The following is a 13,804-nucleotide window of genomic DNA, read 5'->3' as shown; positions in this document are numbered from 1 at the left end:
ACAGAGAAATCAAAAGCTTTACAGAAAAACAAAAGCTAAGAGAATTCAGCACCACCAAACTAGCTCTACAACAAATGCTAAAGGAACTTCTCTAAGTGAGAGACACAAGAGAAGAAAAGGACCTACAAAAACAAACCCAAAACAATAAAGAAAATGATAATAGGAACATACATATCAATAAGTACCTTAAATGTAAATGGATTAAAAGCTCCAACCAAAAGAGACAGACTGGCTGAATGGATAGAAAAACAAGACCCGTATATATGCTATCTACAAGAGATCCACTTCAGACCTAGGGACACATAAAGACTGAAAGTGAGGGCATGGAAAAAGATATTCCATGCAAATGGAAATCAAAAGAAAGCTGGAGAAGTAATGCTCATATCAGATAAAATAGACTTTAAAATAAAGAATGTTGTAAGAGACAAGGAAGGACATTACATAATGATCAAGGGATCAATCCAAGAAGAAGATATAACAATTATAAATATATATGCACCCAACATAGGAGCACCTCAACACATAAGGCAAATGCTAACAGCTATAAAAGAGGAAATTGACAGTAACACAATAATAGTGGGGGACTTTAACACCTCACTTACACTGATGGGCATCATCCAGACAGAAAATTAATAACGAAACAGAAGCTTTAAATGACACAATAGACCAGATAGATTTAATTGATATTTACAGGACATTCCATCCGAAAACAGCAGATTATGCTTTGTTCTCATGTGCACATGGAACATTCTCCAGGATAGATCACATCTTGGGTCACAAATCAAGCCTTGATAAATCGTATCAAGCATCTTTTCCGACCACAACACTATAAGATTAGAAATAAATTACAGGAAAAGAAACCATAAAAAACACAAACACATGGAGCTAAACAATACAGTACTAAATAACCAAGAGATCACTGAAGAAATCAAAGAGGAAATAAAAAAATACCTAGAGACAAATGACAACGAAAACACAATGATCCAAAACCGATGGGATGCAGCAAAAGCAGTTCTAAGGGGGAAGTTTATAGCAATACAATTCTACCTTAAGAAACAAGAAAAATCTCAATCTAACCTTACACCTAAAGGAACTAGAGAAAGAAGAACAAACAAAACCCAAAGTTAGTAGAAGGGAAGAAATCATAAAGATCAGAGCAGAAATAAATGAAATAGAAACAAAGAAAACTATAGCAAAGAGCAATAAAACTAAAAGCTGGTTCTTTGAGAAGGTAAACAAAATTGATAAACCTTTAGCCAGACTCATCAAGAAAAAGAGGGAGAGGACTCAAATCAGTAAAATTAAAAATGAGAGAGGAGAAGTTATAACAGACACCGCAGAAATACAAAGCATCATAAGAGACTATTACAAGCAACTGTATGCCAATAAAATGGACAACCTGGAAGAAATGGACAAATTCTTAGAAAGGTATAACCTTCCAAGACTGAACCAGGAAGAAATAGAAAATATGAACAGACTAATCACAAGTAATGAAATTGAAACTGTGCTTAAAAATCTTCCAACAAACAAAAGTCCAGGACCAGATGGCTTCACAGGTGAATTCTATCAGACATTTAGAGAAGAGCTAACACCCATCCTTCTCAAACACTTCCAAAAAACTGCAGAGGAAGGAACATCTCAAACTCCTTCTATGAGGCCACCATCACCCTGATACCAAAACCAGACAAAGATACTACAAAAAAAAATTACAGACCAATATCACTAATGAATATAGATGCAAAAGTCCTCAACAAAATACTAGCAAACAGAATGTAACAACACATTAAAAGGATCATACACCATGATCAAGTGGGATTTATCCCAGGGATGCAAGGATTCTTCAATATATGCAAATCAGTTAATGTGATACACCATATGAACAAATTGAAGAATAAAAACCATATGATCATCTCAATAGATGCAGAAAAAGCTTTTGACAAAATTCAACACCGATTTATGATAAAAACTCTCCAGAAAGTGGGCACAGAGGGAACCTACCTCAACATAATAAAGGCCGTGTATGAAAAACCCACAGCAAACATCATTCTCAATGGTGAAAAACTGAAAGCATTTCCTCTAAGATAAGGAAGAAGACAAGGATGTCCACTCTTGCCACTATTATTCAACATAGTTTTGGAAGTCCTAGCCACAGCAATTAGAGAAGAAAAAGAAATAAAAGGAGTACAAATTGAAATAGAAGAAGTAAAACTGTCACTGTTTGCAGATGACATAATAGTATACATAGAGAATCCTAAAGATGCCACCAGAAAACTACTAGAGCTAATCAGTGAATCTGGTAAACTTGCAGGATACAAAATTAATGCACGAAATACTAACAACAAAAGAACAGAAAGAGAAACTAAGGAAACAATCCCTTTCACCACTGCAACAAAAAGAAGGAAATACCTAGGAATAAACCAATCTACAGAGGTAAAAGACCTGTTTTCAGAAAACTATAAGACACTGATGAAAGAAATCAAAGATGACACAAACAGATGGAGAGATATACCATGTTCTTGGACTGGAAGAGTCAGTATTGTGAAAATGCCTATACTACTCAAAGCAATCTACAGAGTCAGTGCAACCCCTATCAAATTACCAATGACATTTTTCACAAAACTAGAACAAAAGATTTTACAATTTGTATGGAGACACAAAAGACCCTAAATAGCCAAAACAATCTTGAGGAAAAAAAAAAACAGAGCTGGAGGAATCAGACTCCCTGACTTCAGACTATACTACAAAGCTACGGTAATCAAGACAATATGGTACTGGCACAAAAACAGAAATGCAGATCACTGGAACAGGATAGAAAGCCCAGAGATAAACCCATACACCTATGGTCAACTAATCAATGACAAAGGAGGCTAGGATATACAATGGAGAAAAGGTCTCTTTTTATAAGTGGTGCTGGGAAAACTGGACAGCTACACGTAAAAGAATGTAATTAGAACACTCCCTAACACCGTACATGAAAATAAACTCAAAATGGATTAAATACCTAAATGTAAGACCAGACACTATAGAACTCTTAGAGGAAAACATAGGAAGACCACTCTTTGACATAAATCACAGCAAGATCTTTTTTGACCCACCTCCTAGAGTAATAGAAATAGAAACAAAAATAAACAAATGGGACCTAATGAAACTTAAAAGCTTTTGTACAGCAAAGGAAACCATAAACAAGATGAAAAGACAACCCTCAGAACGGGAGAAAATATTTGCCAGTGAGTCAATGGACAGAGGATTAATCTCCAAAATATATAAACAGCTCATGCAGCTCAATACCAAAAAAATAAATAACCCAATCCAAAAATGGGTGGAAGACCTAAATAGACATATCTCCAAAGAAGATATACAGATGGCCAAGAGGCGCATGAGAAGATTCTCAACATCACTAATCATTAGAGAAATGCAAATCAAAACTACAATGAGGTATCTCCTCACACTGGTTAGAATGGGCATCATCGAAAATCTACAAACAGCAAATGCTGGAGAGGGTGTGGAGAAAAGGGAACCCTCTTGCACTGTTGGTGGAAATGTAAATTGATACAGCCACTATGGAGAACAGTATGGAGGTTCCTTAAAAAACTAAAAATAGAATTACCATATGAGCCAGCTATCTCACTCCTGGGCACATACCCAGAGAAAACCATAATTCAGAAAGAAAGACACATGCATCCCAATGTTCATTGCAGCACTATTTACAATAGTCAGGTCATGGAAGCAACCTAAATGCCCATTAACAGACGAATGGATAAAGATGATGTGGTACATATATACAATGGAATATTACTCAGCCATAAAAGGGAACGAAATTCGGTCATTTGTAGAGACATGGATGGACCTAGAGACTGTCATACAGAGTGAAGTAAGTCAGAAAGAGAACAGCAAATATCGTATATTAATGCCTATATGTGGAATCTAGAAAATGGTACAGATGAACCTGTTTGCAAGGCAGAAATGGAGACAGAGATGTAGAGAACAAACATATGGATATCAAAAGGGGAAAGCAGGGTGGGGGGGTGGGATGAACTGGGAGATTGGAATTGACATATATACACCAATATGTATAAAATAGATAACGAATAAGAACCTGCCGTATAGCACAGGGAACTCCGCTTCGCTGTACAGTAGAAACTAACACAACGTTGTAAAACAACAATACCCCAATTAAAATAAATAAATAAAAATAATTTCTTTTTGTTTTTAAAAGGAGGAAAAGTATTTCTGCACTTTAAAGGTTAATTTTTAATTATCTCAAAAATCCACTCAAAAATCCACTACCTAGTAAAAGCACTGATGATTGCCTTCTAACCGATCCCAGTACTTCCAGTCTTTCCCCACACCCTTCGGGGTATATCACCCTTCCTAGGCATCTCTTGGCGTCCACATTTTCTCTTTCTCCTCCTGCCTTCGCATGCTTCTGGAGATACCAGTAAAAATAATCAAAACAGACCATAAGTCCTTTGGAAACCCTGTAAGTAATTGTTACCTTTCCTGCCATGTGCAGTGCTCAGGTACAATGGCCCATGTCTGCTAATTAAAAATCAGCACTTTTCATTTTGCTATTAAAAGTGGTGCATTGGGTCCTTGGCTCTCTCCCCACAAGGCTCTTTGGAAGCTGTCTTATTTATCCTTCATCAGTAGGCGGCTCAACTCTCCCCCAGCATCTGAGAACCTGGCCCTCTGCAAGGGTTATCTTCATTTGGCCTGTCCAGCTATACTCTGACAGCTTAATGTCTGAGTCACTGAGCTTCCCTTCCTCTTGGGCAAGGGCATCTGTTGGGTTTATTACAGAATGCTGTGTTCCTCTTCCATGCCTATAAAAAACATTGTACTACTCCAGGGAACAAATCATCCCTGTGTAGCTGGTTGAAACAAGCTACAACTGCTTTCTACTACTGAGAGCAGATGCTCTGCTGAGGGCTGGCTCTTCAAGAAAAGAATCTCCTGAGTTCTACGAGCTTCCCACTCACTGGCCAGTGGTCATCCATATTTTGCCTCAAGCTTTCCTCTGGGCACCTGACTCCTCTGGAGACAGGAGAAAATGACCAGGAAATATAATGAGGCTACTGGAAGAACAGGAGAAAATGATTAGCTTTCCTAGACTTTGGAGCTTGAAGAATCATGATTTTTGAACTGGCTACTAAACATACTTGAATAAAGATGCTTTTGAAGGCATTTAAGAGATCAGTTAATAAGGCAAATGGGGGAGGAAGGGAGGTAGGATGGGAAAGAGAGAGAGAGAGGGAGAGAGAGAGAGAGAGAATGAGAGGGGGGGAGAGAGAGAGAGAGGGAAAGTGAGAGAGGGAGAGAGAGAGAGGGAGAGAGAGAGACGGGGGAGGGGGGGAGAGGGAGAGAGAGAGGGGAGAGAGAGAGAGAGGGAGAGAGAGAGAGAGATGGAGGGAGAGATGGAGAGAGAGAGAGAAAGAAGTGAACAGTGTGCACGGAGCAAGGAAACAAGAGAACTATCTTGAATTTTAGCCACTGGACGTCCAAGGAGTTATGGTTTGTTTGCCTGGAGCCATCGCAGATAGCTCTTTCATCATTTGAAGAGTCCTTCCTCTCTGTGTTGAAGTCTTATAGCCTCTAATTTTTGACATAAGCTTTCCTAGCATTCCTCTTGTGATGGGTTTGGGTGATGAACCAGATGGGAAGAGGTTCCAGTCAGGTAGACCTTTTGGAAGGGTGCTGTTCTTATCAAGGTGAGAGATGAGCTAAGACAAAGGCTGCATGGATTGAGAGGGGAGGAGGAGGAGGGATTAAAAAGACCTCAAGAAAGTAGAATTGGAAGGATTTGTAAATTACCCATATCTGGAGGGAAATGAGAAAGGAGAAGTTCACGGTAAGATCTAGGTTTCTGGCTTGGGCCATGGAGTGCATTTTCCATGGGAATAGAGGTGGATGAAGGTGGAAAATTGTCAGCCCTGGAAGGGGTCTGGGGAAGGGAGAGACCCTGACAGCCATTAGGATGCATGTGGAAGGGGGGTTAGGGCACATGGATGGCAGAGAGGGGTGGACATGCTGACAGTCCCAACCCTTCACAATCGAACCTTGGGGCAGAAATTACTCATCAGTTGTGCCACTCTTTCCCACGGAGCTTGGACGTAGCATCAGAACATTTAGTGCCGTAATGGCTCCTGGAAGTCATTATTAGTTCATTAAACTTAGTTCTGGAGATGAAAGCTGTTTGCTTCCTCTTATAGTCCTAGAGGTTTAGGAGCTCAGCTTATGGGTAAGAAATCTGCACCCTCACCACCACTCAGTGCCTGCTTAGCGAACTCACTGCCACCCAGGCCAGCCTCCTCACTCCCACCTCGAGACTCTGCCTTTTCTTGGCACCTCTGAGAGCTCCTAGCTACTGGTGTCAGCAGTCAGGATCTAAAGATGAGCATTGTGCCACCCTGACCTGGGCTGTGTCCCTGTTCATAGTTGGTTTTTTTTTTAATTGAACTACAGTTGATTTACAATGTTTCAGGTATATAGCAAAGTGATTCAGCTATATATAGATAGATAAATAGGTAGATATTCTTCTTCAAATTCTTTTCCATTATAGGTTATTATAAGGTATTGAATATAGTTAGTTCCCTGTGCTATACAGTAGGTCCTTGTTGTTTATCTATTTTATAGACAGTAGTGTGTATCTGTTAATTCCAAATTCCTGATTTATCCCTCCTCCCCTTCCCCTTTGGTAACCGTAAGTTTGTTTTCTCGGTCTGTGAGTCTGTTTCTGTTTTGTAAGTAAGTTCCTTTGTATCGTTTCTTCGATTCCACATGTAAGTGATGGCATATGTTTGTCTTTCTCTGCCTGTCTGTAGTCTCTCTCCATACAAGTCAAGCAGCTTCTTTTAACTAAAGTGAAGTGTGTCCCTTTGCTCCCCCCGCCCCCACCAAACCCCACCTTACAGAACTGCATGGCCGGTAGCCTTGGCCCATCCGGAAGCCTAGAGCCTGAATCTTGGGAGGCTGAGCGACACGCATGCCCATCAGGAGACAATAGCCATCCTGCTAGAAGGCAACCTGTCCGCATGCTCCGAGGACAGCTTGCAGACAGGCTTTTCCTCCCGCACGATTGCTGCCTGTTTCCCATGTTCCACAAGAGAATGGCTGCACATTCCAGACAAGGGGACTATTTATTTTCCCACCAAAGGTGACACGTGGCATCCGGAGGTCAGGCCCAGGCCGAAGCCATGTTTGCTGGGCTAAAGCCTCGCTTTTTCCCAGAGGCCTGGATTGTCCTGACAGCCGTCCCAGCTGTGTCTTCTGGGCTGGGAATGTTTCCTCAACTGCTCTATACAAACACCCATACTGGCTACTTAGTCTCCCGGGTTTGTTTATCGACCGAAGTCAAGGAATGAGACCCGGTCCAGAGGGCGGGCTCCAGACAGCTCTGCCACAAACAGGTGGTGAAGGGGCAGAGGTGGGACCCCCCAGGCTGCTCTTTCTTCACACAGTCTGAGCACGAGAAGCAGGTTTAGACTATAAAGAGATCTTCAAACCACAATTTGACCCTTTCCAAAGAAACTGCGTGTCTCTACCTCCTTACCTTTGCCAAAGGCATGAAAGTTCTTCAATAGCCTTTCAGCAGTTAGATTTTTTTTGAGAAGCAATCATAATAATGAAGATGAATTTTATTTGAGAAGTGCTTAACATTTTATGAGACACTTTTACAAATATCATTTCATGCAATTCTCAGTACAACCTGGAGCGATCAGGTTGCAGAGCGTGTATTGGGTCAGGCACAGTGCTGGGTACAAGGGTAAGGAAGACATAAAGATGGGTGAGAGTCCTGACCTGTGGGGGGAACCCACTGTTCAGAGTGTGTGTCAGGTTGGGGAAGACAGACAGGCCTTCTGAGTCTCTCCTCACTCAAGGGCCTCTCAGGTTTTAGATGTTCTTTGGGGGAAAATTTGTGCAAGGGAGTAGGGGACACTTCCACACAAATATTGCTCCCATCCCAAATCCACCAATCCCAGGGAGTAGCCAAACCTGAATAGGTTGCCTCAAAAACTGCCTACACCTCGATGTGCTTACAGTCTCATGCAAAGATAGCTGCTGGGTTTGCCTTGAGAGACCATTCTGTTGGGAGTCTCGGCTCTGCTACTTTACTAGCTGCGCAAGCTTGGGCAAGGTGCTCAAGCAAGCGGGCAAGTGAATGTGAGCTTCTTCATCTTTAAAATGAAGTTACTATTACTGTTTACTTGTTGGTAGTGAGAGTTAAATGAATTAATGTACGTGGTGTGCTTTGAATTGTACTTGTCACATACGTAATATATGATTAATACCTGCTAGCTGTTGTTATTTTTGTTATTATCCTAATAACTACATGGATGGTGAATCGGATGAAAATAAGGTTAGAAGCAGCAATACCAGTTCAGGCATTAGTGAAAAAGTCCAGAGAAGAGTTAGAGGAGTCTGTCTACCTGAAGCCCTTTCTTCTTTCTTGCTTTTCTCCCTTCTTCCTCCCTCCCTTCCTCTCACCTGCGCTTATTCCTTCCTTCTTTCTCTTTTTTGGTGGGATGAGTGTGACCAGGGAATTGGAAGAGTCAAGGCTGATTAGATGGCCTCTGGTTGGATCTAGGGCAGGGTCAGATCCCAAGCTTTGGGAAGAACCAAAGGACCCATCCAAGCCTCAGGCCATGAGGGAGCGTCCATAAGTCAAACACTGGAAACCAGACACAAAATCCATGTGCCTTGCCTTGCCAAGGGCAAGGCAAGACTGGCGTCAGAAGGCTGAATACAGAGACCAGAGAATACAGTTGGGGAATGGGCTTAGGGTGACAGCCGGGTGGGAACAATCAGAAAGGTCAAAATGATTTGCCACTAACAGGTCTGGGAGGTTTGGGTGGTTACGTTGGATGATCATAAAGGATCAAAGAAAGGTCAGAGACTTGTATGAATCACACCATCACCACCTTCACCGCCACCAATGGCCACCGTCTATTTAGCACTTACTGTGATGGTAGTGTGCTCACCCCTTTATGTGCATTTCTCATATAGCATTCAGTGGGGACTATCATTCTCCTCCTTTTGAAAGCTGCGATTCAGAAAGGTGAACTTCTTGCTCAAGGTCACAGAGCTGGATGTGATAGAGTAGAATCAGACCCGGGACTATCTGTCTGTGGAGCCCGTGCTCTATACTCTGCTGTTGCCCTTTACTCAGAAGCGTCACCTGAATGTCCCTAGTGCCCCAGTCTCTGGATCAAGCATTTTGAAAGTTACACAGATGAATTGGACTTGGTCCCTGTTCTCCTAGCTAAGAGTGCAGCAGTGGAGGCAGATATAAAATCGAAGAGCAATTTGTTAAGGGCCAAAATACATTTCAGTTATTTAAAATTTAAATAATAAATTTGTTAAGGACTGTAACATATCTTCTGGTAGAAAGTGATCAGTGTTTTCCATAAGCAACATAAGAAATATGAAAGAAACTTGATCTAACAGATTCTGAATTAAGGGAGGGGACACCTAATTTTTAAAAATCTCCTCCAGGCCTAACTTTCTTCTAGTGTTCTCTGCTTCAAGCCTTCTTCTTCTGGTCATTCATCTAATGCAGATGTTAGCTGGCTGGGTGTCCCCAGTCCTCCAAGATGCTGGGCTATCTTCATCCTTTAATGGGTGAAGATGACCCCAGCCTTATCCCATATATGAGGAGAAGCACAGCATCCACTATTATCTTCAGTTTCTACCTATTTTGAATTCTTAACTCCTCTGACATCTCTTTGCTCCACTTCATGCATCACCCCAATTTTCTCCATTTCTCTCCAAGTTACTACCAACACATGGCCTCTTACAGAGTAGACCTTCCTGGAGGGTTTGGGGTACCAGGTAGATCTGAGCACCCCACATTAGAGATCACAACCTACAATCATGTCTTACTTGTCAGCATCCAGGTCACTAAGCTTTCCTGTCCTGGGAAATGTCCTGCTGGCCAGTTTCTCACTAGGCCTTGCTGTCACCTTCTCTGCTCTCAGCCTTGAGAACCTTCCCCTCCCCTCCCATACTGCCAAGTCCCTGCCCAAATCCCCAAAGTCCTATTAATTTCATACTGAGAACACTTCGGCCATCCACCTTCTACCCACAAAACTTGGACTCACTTTGCCCATCCCTTTGCACATCTGAAATTCATTAAGGGGCACTGTTGAATTTTGCCATCTTTTCATGAACTTCATCCAAAGGCACCCAAAGAAGCTCTGAAATCAGGGTTCCTTTTAACATGCCAAGTTCATTAGAAAGGAACTCACCCCCCATGTGCCCCCTCCCTGCACCTCCCCAGGGGAGGTTGGACTTTTCTTTGTTTGTTTTTCCTCCTCCATCTGCTTCCCCACTTCCCTCTCCTTACCTTAGGTGGATTCCTCAGCCCCACTTAACCCTGGGTTGACCATTAGATTGCCTGGATTTGACTTTACTTTCTTGCCTAACTGTCCTTGACCACACACTCTGCGGCCCAGACCAGGCGTACACTCCAGCCAGGCCCTGTGTCACATGCTTGCTCTCTGGAGGGGGCCGGTTTGTTCTGTGAGGACAAATGTCATCCTGTTCACGGAGGCTGGAGGTGGGGAACCTGGAGCCACCTTCTAAAGTTAGAATGTTCACACCTAGGGGGACACAGGGGTGACCAGGAAATCCATAAAACGGAGGATAGAATCTAGGCAGCTCATGGCTTAGGCCCTGGCTGTCTGAAGGTGACATTAATGGGAATACAAGGAAAGCAGATTTGGGGAGGAAAGGTCCCTTTCAGGCATATTATTAAGGCTGATGGGCCTGTGGAACAAACAAGGGTGAAAGGCCTTAAGTCAGACATCTGGGAAAACAGGTCTGCAGCTCCTGAAGAAAAACAGGGAAAAAAAGGAGAGTATGGGGGAATTGAGGGCCAGAAAGTAGTGTTATCGCCAGAAAAACCGCCTGCTGGATGGCTCAGCTCTTCCTGACCTCCCTGGGGACCAGAGAAGGCTTGAGATCCAAGACCCTCCCGTACGAAGGGCCCCGCTGTGCCCCTGAACCGCAGCACAGCAGCCCTGCACTTAGCTGGCGCAGGCAGGCAGGCAGGTAATGCGCTCACGTTCAAGGACAATCAGACTCAGCAGAGCGTGAAATCAGTTTTTTCCAACTAACTCACCCTGGGCAGGAGGAACAGTTTCTTGAGAATGAGGAGTAACCTGTCATTCCCTCAGGCAATTTACCCGTTTCAGTGGAAGTGGACGTTCTTTTAAAGATCAAGGGGCAACTGTGCCAAACCAGGAACTGCCCATGCACCAGAAAAGGTGCCTTTCTTAGAACCAAGCATGGAAGCCGCTGACTCTCTCCTCTGCCTCTAGTCTAAGGGCTTTGGATGCTGGTGGCCACGTCCAAAAAGGAGATGTTACACATCAGCAGCCCAGGGCCACTGGGAGCCAAGAAATAGGTTTCGTTCAATTGTTGATTCATTTTGCATTTATTAAGCACTTTTTTTTTTTTTTTTTTTTTTGCGGTGCGCGGGCCTCTCATTGCTGTGGCCCCTCCCACTGCGGAGCACAGTCTCCGGACGCGCAGGCCCAGCGGCCATGGATCACGAGCCCAGCCGCTCCGCGGCACGTGGGATCCTCCCGGACCAGGGCACGAACCCGCGTCCCCTGCACCGGCAGGCAGACTCCCAACCACTGCGCCACCAGGGAAGCCCTATTAAGCACTTTCTATACATCTGGCCCTGTGTCTGATTGTTTTATAAGAGAGACTGGAAAATAGAGGACAGTGTTCGGTGTGTAGACTCTGGAGTCAGGCCTCTTGGGTTTAAGTCTGGCTCCATCATTTACAAGCTACTGACCTTGAAAAACTTGCCTCCCTTCTTTGTGCCCCAATTTCCTTATTTATAAAATTGGGATATAAAAATTGTACCTACTTCCTGAGATTATTGTAAAGCCTAAGGGTTCTGATACATGTAAAACCTCTTACATCATCATCCTGGCACACTGTAAGTGCCCCCTAAATGTTAGTATATGCTATGGTATGAATGTGTGTGGCCCTCCTAATCCATATGTTGAAAACATAATGCCCAAGGGAATGGTAATAGGAGATGGGGCCTCTGGACGTTGATTAGGTCATAAGGGCAGAACTTCATGAATGGGATTAGTGCCCTTGCAAAAGAGCCCCCATAAAGTTCCCTTACTCCTCCTGCCATGTGAAGTTACAGTAAAAAGACAGCCACCTATGAGGAAGCCCGCCCTCACCAGACACCGAATCTGTCAGCACCTCAGTCCTGGACTTCCCAGCCTTCAGAACTGTGAGAAATAAATGTTGGTTGTTATAAGCCACCTAGTTTATGGTATTTTTGTTGTAGCAGCCTGAATGGACTAAGACAGTATACAGAAGCAAAACCATTTGATTAATGTGGTACACACAGTATTGATGGAATGATGTACCAGATTCCGTGAGAGCACTGAAGGAGTGTCTGCAAGATCTCATGGACATGGTGGTGTCTGTACTAAGTCTTGAAGAATAATCAGGAAAGTGGACACTGGGATATGGCTTATCACTGCTGGAGCCAAAGTTCCCGCAGGGAAGAGGCAGGTAGTAAGAGAGGAAAGGTTGACAGGGGTGGACCTCAGGGTGTCTTGAATGTCATGCCAAGACATCTGGTATTAGGTAATGCATTGTTAAGATGATTCTGGAATCATTTCTAGGGACTAAAATGCCATGCCATTATTCATTTGCCTTGGAAATAACTGTTCTCTCATCAGGAAGGTAGAATTATAGTTTGTTTATTTTTAACAAAATTGAATTTTTTCAAACCTCCCATCTCTTTGCCAACAGACTATTGTGCCACTGATGGTCCTTCATAAGCCAGTGCCTGTGCTAGCTGGAGTGTAATAATTGTTTTTCCTCATGGACTGACTGAAGCATTGGTCTGTGAGGCAGAAGTTCAGGTTCAAATTAAATGGCATTTGTTCTTATTTAGGTCCACCTGTTCTGAATATTTACAAAGTTGGAAGAAAACCAAGTGAACAAGAGGACAATCTGTGATGGTGTTAGTTTGGGGGACAGATCCTCCTGGTAAAGGAGGTGCGTGTCTGCAGATGCACCCCTCCCAGGAGTCTTTCCAGGCCTAGAGGTGTCTTGAAGGAGCATTTCTAAGTGTTCTTATCAGGATCCTTCCCATTTTCACCAGGCAGTGATCTTTCCTTCGTGCCCAGGGGGTGCGTTCCAAAAGCAACATCATTTGGAGAATCCCCTGCAGCACCTTAGGAAGTACATAGGCTTCAGTGACAAAAGACCTGAGCCTGGTCCCAAATCCAAGCCCTTGTGTCCTTGTTCGTAAAATGAGCAGCACCAAGTTGTTTATCTTGGGGTGGCTGAGAGAATTAGGTGAGGTCGTGTGTGAAGGCTCTGAGAACAGTTGTCACAGTGCAGTGTGGACAATTGTTATCGTTATTCACTCTGACCACCCCCTCCTGCATCTGCCATGTCCTCCAAGTGAACCCACAGGGTTGCACTGACAGAATTCACATTTGCACAAAACAATGGCACAACACCAGGGGCATATGCCATGTTAAGAACATGGGCCCTTGCCGCCTGTTGCAGTCAAGGACTCAGATTTGGGGCTGAACCTGACCCTGGGCAGTGGGGAGGAGGACGGTACCTCCTGCAGGTTCTGGTGAAGGTTAAACAAAGCGATGCATATAAAGTGGTTTTCTTGGACCTCAGCCAATGGATGGCAGGTCTTGGCTTGGTGGGATAGGTATTTGAGTGGGGAGCCCAGCGGTGTCAAGAGCTAGTCAAGAAGTGGGAAGACTGGGCTTAAGAGAAGACTGATGACACAAGCACAGAA

Source organism: Orcinus orca, chromosome 8, assembly GCF_937001465.1.
Source record: "Orcinus orca chromosome 8, mOrcOrc1.1, whole genome shotgun sequence".
Taxonomy (NCBI): Eukaryota; Metazoa; Chordata; class Mammalia; order Artiodactyla; family Delphinidae; genus Orcinus; species Orcinus orca.
The sequence above is the reverse complement of the archived record's forward strand: the minus strand, read 5'-3'. Positions refer to the sequence as shown.